The sequence below is a fragment of the Lepidochelys kempii genome, chromosome 2 (assembly GCF_965140285.1).
Source record: "Lepidochelys kempii isolate rLepKem1 chromosome 2, rLepKem1.hap1, whole genome shotgun sequence".
NCBI lineage: Eukaryota > Metazoa > Chordata > Testudines > Cheloniidae > Lepidochelys > Lepidochelys kempii.
This window is the reverse complement of record NC_136381.1, coordinates 19,663,307-19,679,188: the sequence shown is the minus strand read 5'-3', so window position 1 is coordinate 19,679,188 and position 15,882 is coordinate 19,663,307. Positions and strand designations below refer to the sequence as shown.

General features: G+C 42.6%; 1 long non-coding RNA gene across 1 annotated transcript in view; it reads left to right on the top strand.

Moving 5' to 3' along the window:
• The first annotated feature begins 1,447 nt into the window (after positions 1–1,447).
• Positions 1,448–15,882, top strand: part of LOC140906358 (uncharacterized) — a 176,912-nt gene continuing 162,477 nt past the window's right edge. Inside the window, exon 1 of the long non-coding RNA XR_012157080.2 lies at positions 1,448–1,581. This is a non-coding gene — a long non-coding RNA (uncharacterized LOC140906358). The remainder of the gene's footprint in view (positions 1,582–15,882) is intronic.

The window sequence follows — 15,882 nt, the reverse complement described above, 5'->3', positions numbered from 1 at the left end:
TATTTATGTCAGGATGCCCCAAAGTCCAGATTATACCAGTAAAGTAAGAGTGGCTACACTTCTTTTCTATTTCCACATTTGCAGGAATAAACTAAACCTCTATAACCACTTTATACTGGTTTCAGAGTAGCAGCCGTGTTAGTCTGTATTCGCAAAAAGAAAAGGAGGACTTGTGGCACCTTAGAGACTCACACATTTTTTTGAGCATAAGCTTTCGTGAGCTACAGCTGTAGCTCACGAAAGCTTATGCTCAAATAAATTTGCACTTTATACTGGTACAAGTACATCCACATGTGGGGAGGGGGGAATGTACAATTGGTTTCTAAACCAATATAGTACAAAATATACCAATATACAAAAACTGAATCTAAGAGCTGATCTACAATTTGGGGCCCAAAATAATTAAAATCCAGATGCTGGATTTGGGTTTTTGCAACAGTTGTGCACAAGGGTACATCAAGGACCAGGATTTTTTTGCTGCAGCAGGAAAAAGACCTAAACTTGTTCTCTATTCATGCCATGGGATTTGGGACGTGAAGGCCCAAAACTGGAGGGATCTAGCAGACTCCAAATGCAGGGTCTGTGACTATGGTGCTTATGTCCAGAGGTGTCAGGGTGCAGAGTTTTGCTGGGGCAGTCAGAGGGTCCCTGGCTAGCATCCAACCCAGGCTGGGACCGCTGCAACTGAATGGGCATACCATATGCTGCTATGAAGAGTTTAAGGTGGGAGTGGGGTGGACTTGTTCAGGAAGGCCATGCACAGTTTCTCAGAACAGCTGGGATGTAGAGCCTTCTTCTGGGAAAGGGTGGGAGTCCTCCAGTTGTGACTCCTTATTCTGCCATTTAACGTGCACAGGAAAGACCACGGGCTGCTCGTTCTGTGACTGACTGGTTCATTCTAAGATGACACGATCTCTGCAGGGTTTCTTGCCACCACAGTAAGGTGGCTATCAGCTTGTGTATAGCAAAAACACAGCTTTCCTTTAAATCTCATACTTTGGCATATTTTTAAAGTGTCAGTAAAACTCCCATTTTGAAGAAGAAAAGGAACAGCTAGGTCTACTGTACAGCTAGATCTGCTCAGGCATTAGACTTTGGGGGTTTGGAGCCAAAATTTGGCTGGATCCAGTGGGATCTAGGTGCTGGATGTGGGTGTTCTTGGCACTCCTGCTCTGGGATGCTCCAGGATGGGGGGTTTGTTAGTGCAGTGAGAGCAGCTGGGTCTGTTCTCTGCTTTCATGGTCCAGCTTCGGGGTCCCGAACGGGCAGGAATCCCTCAGCTCCAGCGATGGCCTTGCCCTCCTGTTCCTTTGCACGTCTCCGGTGCTGGAGGCGGAGGCAAGTAATCAGTCCGCTCCGCCTGAGGCTGCAGCCTGCGGGGCAGGATCAGCTGCTGGGGGCAGTGACGTCACAGAGCCTCTCGCCAGCGCAACGTTCTATTGAGGCGAGCGCGGAGCGCGTGCTCCTGCGAGCACATGGGCAGCAGGCTGAGCTTCTTGCTGCAAAAGCGGCCGCGTTCGGAAGCCCCTTTTGTACCCCTCTGGAATGGATTTTATGGTGGGAAACAGCCTGAAATTGCCAGTAAGTTTGCACTAGTTAGGATTTCGTTGGGACTCCTTCTTGCAATCCGGGGAGAGATGCGCAGTGAGTTGCTAAGGTTGAAATAAATGGGGGGGAGGGGAGGATGTTTGTTTTGTTTTGTTTTAAATATATACCTAAACTAATCGCACTTCTAAATTGCCAGGGTGTTTGCAGGATTCGTGGGGTCATCGCATTCTTTGTGCCAAGAGATAATTCCTAGGTTTTAAAGCACTTGGTGAAAGATGGACTAAAAATAGAAATTTGGAAACAGAAAGTGCAGATCCAGCAAGAAACGATCAGGATTGTTTTAAAACATACAAAATGGTCATAATAAGATCGGTAATGTTTGGGGTGTAGATTGCATTGAAATGACAAGGCTTGGTTTGCCCATCCCCCATCTCCCTGCCCCCCCCCCGCCTTGTTCAGATTATTTTCCAAATACAGGATAGCTAGAGCGAGAAATCAATGCACGCAAACTCCCTCTTTTACTTTTTTAGCAGTGCAACTTTTACATTTTGTTTTACATTTGAGTCAGGGAAGTGGTGTGTCTGAGTTTAAAGTGTGCATGTTTTAGTAGCTTGCTGATTTGCTTTCTCCACCAGTTACATTTATGCAGGCTGTTTTTCGGTCAAAGTGCAGACTTGTACTAGGAGCGATTTTAGTATTGCTTCTATATGTTTTATATTAAACATTCAGATTCTAGCCTGCAGATCTGGAATGTCGGTGCTTATGCCATCTTTAATATGAACAATTGGATTTTGCTGGATGGTGCTTCTTCAGGGCCCTGTAACTAAATAGACAGGGAAAATACTTTATAGCCCCTTGAAGGATATTTTCCCATAGGTGCTCATTTCTCGAGAGCCATGGCAATTGCATGTTTTTATAAGGCCGCTTATTAAATGTGTGTGCATGCGTATTTAGAAACCTTTGTAGATACACAATAGTTTAAACACTTTATATGTTGTAATTGGTAAATGAAATAACATCTTAGAGGAGCAGCATGGTGAAGAATCCCAGAATGAGATTTGAGAGTCTTAGTAAAGCTTTTTTTTTTTTTTTTTTTTTTTTTTTAAAATCATGTTCCTATCGACAAGTTTAGACATGTTCACTTGTCCATATTTATGGTCAGGTATAATGAGTAATCCGCTCTTACAGATGGAAAAGGTCCATCAATTCCTTTTAATTAATACATCTCCTGTTCTTTAAAAAAATATTTTCAAGCCATAGCTCATTTGCATTATATGTCTTTTGGGGTATATTTTACAGTAAATTAGCCACCGCTATCTGTATGTTTAATGTAATATGCAAAATGTGCATGTCCTGTGGTTTCTAGTATGTGAGGATATTGTTTTCCTCCTATAATGTCCCATCTAGCTGACATCACCATGTCCTGCATTTCTGCTTGGTGATGAAAGTTATAAATATTTTGTAATATTTTATGTATTTTTAGAAAAGCCTCGCTTAAAAATATGTAAGTAACCCGTAGAAATTGATACAGTCAATGTTTATTATTCAGGGTACCCTTATAAAGCATCATATGCAGTGTTGCTTTCCCCCTGTGCATTGTTTATATTATTTTAGTAAACATTTAAATGAGGCCAAGCATGTTAAGGCCACATTGTTGTAAGCACTGTAGACACATCTGGTAGATGATTGCTCCTGCCCCAAAGAGCTTCAAAAGATTGTTTTGCGTTTGTCCTTGTACCACAATAGTACTCCAGCACATACAGTGCACCATCAATGAAACAAAAATACTGTGCATAATTTAAAACAAAATGGTCTGTTTGTATTTATTTATTTCTCAGCCCTTTTCTGTATCTCCCCCCCCCCCAAGTGTTTGCAAGTGTAAAGGCTGTGTAGAGACCAGGCCTTATACTGGTATATCAGTTGTGCATGCAGTTTTTAAAATTTTATTACTAATATAGTTGCAGAGGTACAATCTGGAGCCTATATGTGTGCTTATACGTGGTATAGGTGATTCCTTTGCTGGAATAAAATGTCCTGATACATGTCTGTAGTAGAGCGGTTGTATTGTTTTGACTCAAACAGGATAGTTAAAGTGCTGCAACGTTTTGGTGTTTTAGACCAGGCTTAAATTGTTTGCCATAACTCGGTCAAATCCACATGCTGATGTCTTTACGATGCCTGGGGAAACTCTGTAGCAGAGAAACTAAGGGCTCAGTCCTTCTCCTGTTGAAGTCAATGGCCAACCTCCTTTGATTTCAGCGATGTAGGTTCCTGAATCCGCGCCTACGTAAGTGACGCAGTTTCTACTTTAAAATAAAAGACTAGCTTTTTCTATGAACTTGTCTCACTTGCATAGGTGTTAACCTCTTTACAAAATGGCTGTGGATGGTGTCTCCTACGATGCAGTTGAATCATGGGGTTCTGTTATAATTCATTCTCTCTCTCTCTGTAAGGTAGGCATAGCCCTCAGTCAAATTAAGGCCCGAGATTGCAGAGTTAAACACACTTAAATCTTTGGAGGATTAGGGCCATATCTCTTTGGGTATGAACAGAGTGCCCTACCATCGAAGAGGAGCTGTGTACACAGGTCTGGGTAGGTGTATTGCAGTAATTTTATTTGTGGAATTCCTAGAAGGGAAAGTCACAAACAATGTGAACCAAGGTTAGCAATAATGGATATTCTCTGCACTTCTAAAGCACCGTCCTGCCAAATATGTCAGATGATTTACACACACCACTATTGGTTTACAATGACCTTTTTCTTAAAACTTCTCAAGTTGTTCTAGCACCAGTGTACCTTCACTGGGAAGAGCAAGAGTGGGAGGAGTTGTGTAGCTAAATTGCAGTATCCACCAGGGTTTTTACCACTGGGTACATAGATCTTCTCTGAATAGAATTAGACAACACAGTAGTAAACATGGTGGCTTGCTGTCCTGGGATGATGTGTCTGGAACCTGGAGGAATTCTGGGAGTTTGATCTCTGCTCCCACAATCCCTCTGGGTGCACAGGCATCATCCTAGACTCATTGCTGTCACCCACAATGCACCACAATTTGGAGTGGTGCCAGGAATTCTGGGATTCATTACCATAGGTCACTGTTGCTAATGTGATTGAATGCAGCACTCATGTGGATGAGATGCTGAACAGCAAGTCCACTAAACACAAAGAGGAATACCAGATGAGGATGGACTGAATAGTGTTTGCATGAGTTGATTCAAGTAACACAAGTTACATATAATTGAATTAAGTCTAGAATAGACATACCTCTTATTCCAGTAGCGTTCCCACTGTTAGCACTGTGGGACTGGGTTGGTAGTCGTGCAACAGTGAGAAATATTGAGAAAGCACAGTGGAGACGTTTGTTTTTGCACTGGGTAAGGGATAATAGCATGTTGCAAGATTATTCTTTGTGAAATAAGCAGTGTGTAAGCAGAGCACAATATAAAAGAGAAGAGAGGAAAATGCATTTCCTGATTGGGAAGCTATTGAACACTTAGAGCAAGGGGTGCAGACTTCATTTTGGAGCAGAAGTGTTTGTTGGTGGATTTTATTGTCTGTCTCCTCCCTTGCCTCCTCCATGCCTCACAAAGAAATAACTCTTGTAGTTAGTTTGTTTACTTATGTATGGAACTGTATCAAGGCATTTAGTGCAGTGCCTTCAGATAGAGTTTTAGATGTGCAGCTATCCTTGATTAATTTCTGCATGGAGATCGAGTGGCTACAATGTACTTGCTGTTGTTTACCCAGTTCAGTGGAGAAAATGATTTTTTTGGCATTATCACTACTGTAAGGTCAGTGCAGCCTTCTTGGGGAAATCTTGGATTCTTTCGCTTCGCAAATGCTGGCAGTCAGTTAGGAGAGAACTTGCTGGCCTCTGATTTTTTCCTCCATTGTTGACAAGGTAACAGATGGAAAGAAAGAAGTTGGGTTGTTACATGCCACGTCACATCTCTGGGGCGGAGGACTTTCTGACGGCGCAAAGATTTGCGGAGTGGTAAATAACAAGGAAGCGAGGGCAGTCAGAGAGAGTAATCTGAAGCATTTGGTAAGCTGGGCCCATTCGAGAAAAATGCATCTTACTACAGCCAAATGCAAGGCCTAACCTCTAGGAACAGAGATTGCAGACGGTAGCTGCAGAATTAGGAGACTGTCTCCTGGAGAGCAGCGACCCTGGAAAGGATTCAGGGGTCGTAGGGACCAGTCGCTCAACATGCGCTCCCAGGGCAACGTGACCAAACGGGATAGAGCCCGTGTAGCCTCTGGTCTCGTGTTCCAGCTGCTGGGACCCTGCGGGTCCCTGCTTGCATGGATGCCTCCCCAGGTTGGCAGCCTGTAGGCATAGGAGAGTTTGGTGTGGGGAGCGTCTCCACACTGAGCTGCTGCCTTCTGGATTGCAAATCTGTGAGGGTGTGGCACCAGCTCCACCCGGCACCACGCCCCTTCTGCTACAGGGGTAGCACGCGCCTGTGTGGATGGAACGTGCAACAGTGCTGAGCACCGCTCAGCAATGCTGCCGCTGAGGACTGGCCCCAGTTGTGCCCATTGCAGAGAGCTACGTGTGTGCAGCCTCCGTGCAGGGGAAGTGGTCCAGATGCACCTAGCTTTGCCACACCGTTGCTCAAGAGAACCCAGCAGTTCAGGCTCATAGAGATGAATGTGGCAAGGTGCTGAGCACCCTCAGCTCCTGTTGAAGTCAGTGGGGGTGGAGGGACTTCGGGGCTAATCTTGTGTCCTGTAAATGAGCCTGCGTATCTTTAAGCATTTGTAAATTGGCTATAGCACAGCTGGTGTGTATTATTGTGTCCCAGCTAAACGTTCAATCAGTATGAATGAGGTTTACTGACCAGTTCTTGGTTGCTCTCCAGAAAACCTGCCATGTCTTTAATGCAGTCGTTAAAAAACAAAACAAAAAACAACCTAGGTATTTTGGAGCTTTTCCTCTGCACAAAGCCTGTTTCGTCTGTTACGGAAGTTCTGTAGTGAGAGGGAAGGAGGTGGGCAGGGCCTGGTTGGAATAGGTCAGAGCTGGAGGGAGTCCACTGCTTCACGCATCTTATTTATTTACATTATCATAGTGCCTGGCTATCCTGTTCCATTCCGGGATCAGGGCCTCATTGTGCTAGGCACGGTGCAAACAGAGAACGGAACATGGTCCCTGCCCCGAAGATCTTGCAGTCTGATGGCAGAGACGGTCTGACGCAGGCACATGACAGATAGGGGTGAGATCCTCATAATCAAAAGAGTAGGGATGAGATCCTTAGCCCTGCTGTGGCTCCTTTACGACGGGTAATGGGCAGCACAGCTAAAAGGCGTCTGAAAGCCCCATATCTGGTTGGGAGAGGATTTTCCTAGCACAGGCGTTGTGGACAGTTGCCTTCCAAGGACTCCTGTCACAAACCTCTGCCTGGGGGCACGTAGGGGGCAGGGTTGGGGAGGGAAGGGTGTGGCCACATCAGCACTGTGGCGATCCCAGGCAGTGCAGTAGCCAGAGGCAGGCTGTCATGACTTAGTCCCCCTGGACTATCTAAATTATGCTGGGTGATGCCAGGTTTGGGAGGGTGCAAAGCCACCATAGCCGCCGCCTCCCTACGAGCTGCATGTTTGAGAGGCAGAACTTGTAAATTTCAATTGCTTCCCAGTTCTGGCACGTAAAATTATACCCACCCTCCTCTTCCCCACTGTCCACGTTCCACAGTCAAACTTCTTCACTGGGTTTGTTCATCCCCACAGTCCCCTTCCACCTTATCTTGCCCTACAGGAATACACTCAGCTTCATGCTTGGTCTACAGTCATTGATAAGGGGTAATGCGCCCCCCCCCCCCTCGGGGCATGGTTACTCTTGGTAAAGCCCTAGTATAGAGGCAGTTATACTGGTATAGCTTATGCTGGTTGGGGGAGCCAGTATAAGCTATATTGCTGTAAGAACTTTTATACCAATAGAACTGCTTCCACGCTAGAAGGCTCTGGTGGGATAACGGTGCCTGTATAACTATACTGGCAAACCCTTTCTAGCATAGAGAAAGCTTCAGTCTGTGAGAGGGGGAAACCCCTTCATGTCCCATCCTCTGCAGGTGTGTGCGTGGAAAACATGAGCGTCATCGGGCTGAAGTAACTCTATGGCTTCTGCCTGGAATGAGGGCAGCATCCTGCTGTCCTTGGGTGTCTTTCCCACCCGGTTACCGTGATTGGCTACTTGGATTTCCCACGGAGGATGGTTTTGGGAGATGAAGGTCTGAAGAGAGTTTTTTTCCACTCTTTGAACTACTGTGGTTTATGGTGCTGATGCACTCTTCAGGCCTTGTAGCCATAAGTGCTTGGGATTAAGGCCTTCTTGGATACTAATTCTGTAGTCAGTCTGGGCCAGCCCTTGCGTTGCTAGCTAGGTTTTATCAGGGTCTCTATTTGGTGTCTTTCTGAAAGCCCTAGATGCTGGGATCAGGAGATTCAGTTTTTAAAAACAGTAAGTTTCTAGGCCCCATGGTTGGGAAGAAAAGCTTGAAAAGAGTGAGTGCTCTTTAGAGCTCAGAAACCAGAAAGCAAAAACCAAAACAAAACACAAAACCACACCAGTCAAAACCCACCAAACCCTACATTGATTTTGTAACATGTCAGGATTTTTTAAAAACGTACGATTTTTTGGGGGGCCTGACTCATTCTTTTAGTGCTTAGAAATGGTGGTGCTGCTGGAAGCAACAACAACAAAAGAAAACACTATAGTGCACACTCAGCTCTCCTCCTGGGAGAGAGAATGGACCAGGTGTGACATGTCCCTTAATGCAGAAGGCCCTCACATACTACAGTGATGAGAGGAACATAAGAATGTATGTAGAATAGAACAGACTGTCTTTCCAGGCATTTAGAAGTTTGAGTGACTGCTATGAACTTCTCACCATCTGTACCTGCTGCGATTGAACTTCGGGTTCCTTAGGGTTTGCTTCAAACTTTCTAATCTGCTACAGAATTTAAACTCCAGAGGGATCCACACTTACATTTTGGTGGTTCATAGAGTCATTGTTTAGAATTCATGACATCTTGTATTAATCAACAGTTCCTAATCTTAATCTTGTATTGCAATCTTAATATTTGCTACATAAATAACCATACTGTAGCAAAATGCTGGGTAATTTGTAGACAAATCTTTGAGTTGGAGTTGCTGTTGTAAATAGCCAATACTTTACTTGATTAAAAACGTTTGTCATTTAAAAAAACTAAACAAACTCCCTGTAAATGTCATAGGAAAGAGCTAGATTTCCAACACCAGCTTTCACTTTGGGGAATAAGAGTTTCTAGCCCTCATAGTTATGGTGAAAAGCTTGAAAACATGAACCCTAAAGGCTCAAAAACAGTAGTTCTCAAACTTTTGTACTGGTGACCCCTTTCACATAGCAGGCCTCTGAGTACGACCCCCCCCCTTATAAATTAAAAAACACTTTTTAATATATTTAACACTGTTATAAATGCTGGATGCAAAGTGGGGTTTGGCATGGAGGCTGACAGCTCATGACCCCCATGTAATAAACTTGCAACCCCCTGTGGGGTCCCGACCCCTAGTTTGAGAACCCCTGCTCAAAAACCAGGAAGCACATAAAGAGAATCTAAAATACATTATTATTATTTATTATCAAAGTCGTTTGTGGTTTTTAAACCAGTCTCATAATTCTGGGGGGGCTTGGCCCATGAAATTTCAACGCTTTGGGTAGGCAATACTGGCAGTAGTAAATAAATAACAAAAAGGCTTCTAAAGTGAGAGATGTGTTGAAGGGAAGAACATTTATCACTTTATATGAATAAACATCATGGCCTTGTCTTCACTAGGACAAGTGTTGCATTTTTAACACATTAACTAATATGTGTAAAATCCTAGTGTAGGCAAGCTGCCTTGTTTACACTAGGAGTGAAATCTTGGCTCCACTGAAGTGCAAAACGCCCGTTGACATAAGTGGGGCAGGATTTTAACATGTATTGTTAACAAGTTAACTAACATCTTTTTTCGGAGTGTAGTCATGGCCTGTAACACAGGTTGGCTTCCCTACAACACTGATGATACTTTGCAAGTCTATTGTACTTTCCAAACCTGGCTGTCAAAAGTACTCTACTAATTCTAATTCATTAAGCTTCACTGTACTTCTATGTGATAGACATTATTATCCCTAATTTACAGTTGAGGAAGCTGAAGAATTGAGCAACTAAAGACATTTTTTTCAGATGTTCCCTGTCTTGGGTACTTAGCTTGAGACAAGCAACTTCTGCCTTTCAAAAGCAGGTGTGAGGGGGCAGTATGGTTCAATGGGTAGGGCACTAAGATGGGAATTGGGAGATGTCAGGCTTATTCCTGGCTCTGCTACTGACCTGGTGTGTGACCGTGGGCAAGTCACTTCACCTGTTTGTGCCTCTTTTGCATGTTGTTTGTTTTGTCTGTTAAGATGTAAACACTTCAGGGAAGGGACCGTCTCCTGCTGTATATTTGTGCCGTGCTTAGCATAATGGAGCCTCCAGGCACCACCAGAATATAGACCATTAACAGTAAGAAGTTTTGAGTGACTGTAAGTCCGGATGAAGTCAGAGTGCTCTGAAGACAGAGTTGTAGGTGTCTCAAGTTGGACACGTAGTAACTGACACATCAAGAATTAGGGGATGTTTTTGAAAGTTTTGATCCAAAAGTGACCAGCCAATATCAAACAAGTCTGGAAAAAACCAGCAATAAAATGTTGTTGCCCTCAGTTCCCGTCTTCTTTTCAAGTGGAACTTCCTCTAGATTTGTACTGAAGGTTTGGATTTGAGTCATGTCCTACACAACACAAGGTCCTGACTCTCCCCATAAAGGTAATATTTAGTTTTTTGGGTGAGGTGGGGTTGAGAGGCAGGTTTGCCTGAAATTTATACTTGGTAAAGAAAAGACAGATTTATTTGGTAAAACTCACTGGTTTATTAAAAGTAACTTATTTACACTGTACATAGGTTATGAACCACTCTGGAAAAAAATGGCTATCGTACATTAGCATGTCACAGAACAGTATTGTAGATTTATGCTGGGATTTTCAATAAATTGGGTGCCTAACTCGCTTGGTTTTCTTTGAAAATCCCACCCTGAATAGCTTAAGGGTTTGTGTTTTGGGGACTTTATTCTGCATAATGCCCTCCGTTACCTGGGGTAGGATTCCTCAGGTGAATCTGGGAGCAGGCTGATAATACTTAGGTAGCACTTCATATCCAATTATGCCTCAACACTACCTTGTGAGGTAAGTAGGTATTATCCCTGCTTTTACAGAAGGGGGAGGGGAGTAAGGTGCAGATCTACCAAGTAACCTGCCAAAGGTGTGTCAGGCTATACCTATGCTGAGCTCTGTCTTTAAAATTCTCTCTGCTACAGCTCCCCTGATGTTAGCTACTTTAGGAGCCCTAGTGTAGACAAGGTGCTAGCATTTTTACTTCTCCCTGCTCAGACAGCAAGTCTAGGCGACATGCAGGACAACATGCCCCCGCTACACTTGTGCTCCCACTATTGCGACAGTGGGGGAATGTTAAGAAAAAGTAGAGACAGTTAATATGAGATCGCACTAGAGACAAGATTAGAATCCAGAACTTCTGTCTCCCAGGACTATGCTGTATCCATTATTATACTTCTTTGCATGGCACAAGGTCTAGACTAGGTCTATTTTAGGCATCTCTAAGGTGTGACAAAGCACGAAACCCCGTGCAGAGCTCCTCTTACCACTAATGTCTTCAGATAGAATTTGAGGATTCTGGTGCCCATAAGTAATTGACAGGCTTCAGGGTTGAACTCATGCAGCTGCTCTATTATTGAAGAACTTGGGAGGCCGAGCAGGCCAACACAGAGAAAGTTCCTGACCCGTCTCTGCTGCAGCAGGACTGCTCCCTAGTTTACTGATGATCAGCTATTTGCTGGGCATGGCAAAAAATGCCAGAATTTTAGCTGGAGGATGGAAAGTCATGATCCACATGCTATATGTATGAATTGCTTGTCCTGGGGAATTAAGAGGAGTTGAAAGTCTGTATTTTAAAATAAAAATGGTTTAAAACCTTTAAATAACAATAGTCTCAAATAATGTAAACCCGTCCTCCATTGCGCTGGACTTACAGGCCAAGATTTTCAAAAATGATGAGTGCTCTTGGGGTTCCTAGTTTGAGACCCCTGAAACAGGAACTGATTTTCAGAAGGAGCTGAGGCCCTGTGTTCTGAAAATCGGGTTCCTTTAGGACAGGGGTGGCCAACCTGTGGCTCCAGAGCTGCATGCGGCTCTTCAGAAGTTAATATGCGGTTCCTCGTATAGGCACCGACTCCAGGGCTGGAGCTACAGGCTCCAACTTTCCAATGGGCCAGGGGGTGCTCACTGCTCAACCCCTGGCTGTGCCACAGGCCCTGTCCCCACTCCACCCCTTCCCGCCCCCTCCCCTGAGCCTGCCAGGCCCTCGCTCCCCCCCCCCCCCCGAGTCTCTTGCACGCCAAGAAACAGCTGATCAGGAGATGCGGAGAGGGAAGGGGAGGGGCTGATTGGCAGGGCTGCTGGTGGGTAGGAGGCGCTGGGAGCTGATGTGGGGCAGGGCTGCTGACGTATGACTGTGGCTCTTTGGCAATGTACGTTGGTAAATTCTAGATCCTTCTCAGGCTCAGGTTGGCCACCCCTGCTTTAGGGTATCTCCAGTTGAGCACCCAAAGTCGCTAGTCACTTTTGAAAATCTCAGCCTGAGGGTTGCGTCTTGTGCCATTGAAGTCAATGGGAGCTGTGCCATTGAAGTTAGGGGCCATATAGCTCTTGTCTCGACTTGGGTATGAGGTGTACTTTAAGAATGTGTTAACTGAGGCAGGTTGGATCCTAACACATTAGCTGGTTTAGGTGACCCCTAATGGGGAGCTCATCTAAACCAGCTAACATGTTAAAGCTTAACTTGCTTGATCTATTCTAAGGTTATAAACATTTTGTATCTCTTATCCTCATGGGGAGAAGCCAGTGGATTCAAATGTGTAACAATTCATGTCGTATTCTTCAGTATCTAGCTGGTCTGGGTGTAAAGGAGAAAGATATGCTATAAAAAAATAAAAATGAAGATAACAGCCTGGCTAGTTAAGGGTTGTTTGGGGCAGCCTTTGCATGTGTGTGGTGGTTCTGATGTGGGTTACTACTTATTTCTCGTTATTTCAGAAACACATCTCTATGCCATCCCATTAAAGCTGGAAAGCTGAGAAGAGGGAATTTTTGGGTCTTGTGTCTGTGTTGGGCAGTTCACTCCCTTACCTCTGAAGAGTGACCACAGGGTGGATTTGATTTAAATCACTAGTTAGGAAAACTCGATTTAATCATGGATTTCTACATAAAAGTGCATTCTTGTTGGTTGATATAACCTTAATACATATTCTTCACAACTCCGAGATAGATGTAGGTTTCATTTTTAGAAGATACATGCTATACATTTTTAAAGTGATTTATTTTGAAAACTTTTCAGATTAGTTTTACAGCTATATCAGAAAATGAATGATTGGTTATTTAATTTACCAAAGGTAATTGAGGTAGATATTTATGAAGTCATTAGCAGGTGAACTATCTCCAATTCAACAGGTTAATCATTAATATTTGGAGGATTTTCTTGCTGTGCTGTATTAGGAGGAGAACATCTCCAGACAGACATTTAAATTGTTTTATTTGACTAAAACAACAACGTTATATATTCTGGATTTTTTTCTTCAACAGCAAACATATAATATTTCAACAAAACAAGTGCATGAATTTCTGAATTTAGTTAAACATTCAAGTTTTTTAAAATCAGGTTTGTTTTTGTTAAAATTGTTTTTAACTAAAATAGTTAAAAGAAATATTAAAAAAAAATTAAATTGACTGTCAGCTAGGTCAACATGAGAAACTTAAAATATTGGCTTCTGCAGCTAACTCAGTCGTCTTCACCTTCATTTTCCTGTTTGTTCATAATCTGGAAAAGGAAAAATAAGCTTTCCTGCTTTTCCAGGTCCCAAATGATTTCTCAATTTGGAATGAATTAGTCCAAAGGAAGAAAATATTCTTTCTACACCGGTGGAAGACGCTACTGCTGTTAAAAGTGAGATTATCACTTCAACAGTCTCTGAATCCAAGTGCTTAAGTGACTTCCACCAGTTCACTGGTGTGACTTTCTTTAAAACATCATCAGCAAACACACATTTCTTGAATGGTTCTCCCTTAGCTCTGAAGTTTATTATAGCTGGCATTATGAAGGGATGATTGCTGGATGTCCATGTCATAGCCAGCTCCTCTTCTCCAGCAGTTAAGGTTTGACCCTGGTACTGAGTATTGAGAATATTTGCAAGAAAATGAGCTGGAGATAGTGCTTGTCCCATTTGTTTTTTAATGCTTGTAATTTAACTCTGTCATTGCATATTTCTCTTTTTAAGATCTCACTCAGTTCCTTCCAAATTTCAACAGCATCAGCAATAAAACAGCTATTTCACTGCATTTTGTTCAAAGCTACAGAAATAGGCTTCAGGGTATTCAGCATGTGTTCAACGCTTCTCTTAAGCCCAGTGTTGAGAACTTTAGCTGTGACAGGGCCATTTATTTTTTTCACAATTTTGTTCACAAACTGTCATCAGATTAGGCTAGTTCTTGATATGGTGCTCAAAACAGTCCACTGCTGAGTTCCATCGCACGCCTTGTGGGAGAGCTAGCTTGGTTCCTCCCACTTTTTTCAGAGCAGCTGCTGCAAAGTGGTGGTTACGGAAGTATTTTGCAATTTCAGCAGCATTAGCCTTAATTTCTGGAACACTGAAGTCTTTGGCTAGGAGGTGCATCAAATGAGCACGGCAACCGTATGTTATTAGCATGGGACTCTCTTTTAAATAATTTCTTCTCATCTTGGATACGTTTGCGGCATTGTCTGTGACCAAGCTGCATACTAGACATTTGCATTTTTTTTTCAGTTATAGCTTTTACTGCTACTTCTTGTAATATGTGTGCTGTGTGCGCATTTCCTGATGTATCAATTGTTTCTGTAAGGAAGACATTCCCTTCTTCTGTTGTCATGCAAGCACATACAACAGGATCATTGTGGATATTGCTCTACCCATCAAGATTCAGGTTAACAATTTCACCTTCTAGACCAGTGGTTCTTAACCTTTACAGTAGCCTTGCACCCCTTTGGTTCTCAAAATATGTTCTTGCACCCCTTATGAAAATCGTTGAAGTAGATCAGTTTTTTAAACCTAGATATATTTTTTGTTTATATATTACAGTAATTGTTAAATTTATAATGTTAATAAATACATAGCTTTGATGAAACAAAGTAGTGGTACTTACATGCTTGTGCTTAATTTGTGTTTTTGATGATTTACCTTCTAAAAAAAATCTGGCATGTCTTGCACCCCTAGAAAGGGTATCTTGCACCCCAGGTTAAGAACCACTGCTCTAGATCTTTTGCACACTGCTCAATTTCTCTTTCATACACTTTATCCAGCAATTTGCCTGTGACATCTGCTCTGTTGGGTGGACTGTATCCTGGTCTTAATGACTGAACCATGTTAATTAAGTGTGAGTTCTCAATCCTACGGAAAGGAGAGTTTGTTGCATAAACAAACTGGGCAATTTTTTCATCAGTTACCTCTTTTTGTAATCTGCTGGTTCTTATCACAAATTTATCTATAGTTGTTTCTGGATGACTGAGATGTTTTTTTTTTTTTGCTACAGGTGATAACTGTGGCTATGTGACATACATGATGTGACTGAAACGCTATCATTGGCAGATAACTCTGAAACTATAGAAAATGGTGGTGATCTTGAAGGTGGATAGTCTTCAGAATCCTGTATGTTGAGGATGGGTTTTCCTAAACAAAATAAGTCAATGTAGTTATTTAATTATTATTATTACTCATTGCATTCACTGACAGTCAGTACTACTTTAAAGGTGAAATTGTAAAAGGAAGATCTGCCTATTTCAGTTCTTTATTTTTTATCACAACTGCATCTAAAATGATAGTACCATAGTGTAACAGCTGTATTTTTTGCTCAAACATAAGAATTCAAGAAGTCATGAGACACAAATCCACAGTTTGAGAACTGCAAAACTAAGCATCTCTGATGGTATCTTCTAGACTGAGCACTGAGTCCCATTGGGTAGACAGAAGGATTAACCTAAATAATCTATACGGAAGCCCCTGAAACTGCATAGGATTGGGTCCCTAATCCATGAACTATTGGAACTCATTTACAAAACTTTTCTTAAACATTACATGAATATATTGTCTCATAATATAGAATTAGAATTTATAATTCCTATTCCATGATGAGATATCTTTGAGCTATAATTGTCTTTCTTTAGATTAGGTTTTTTCC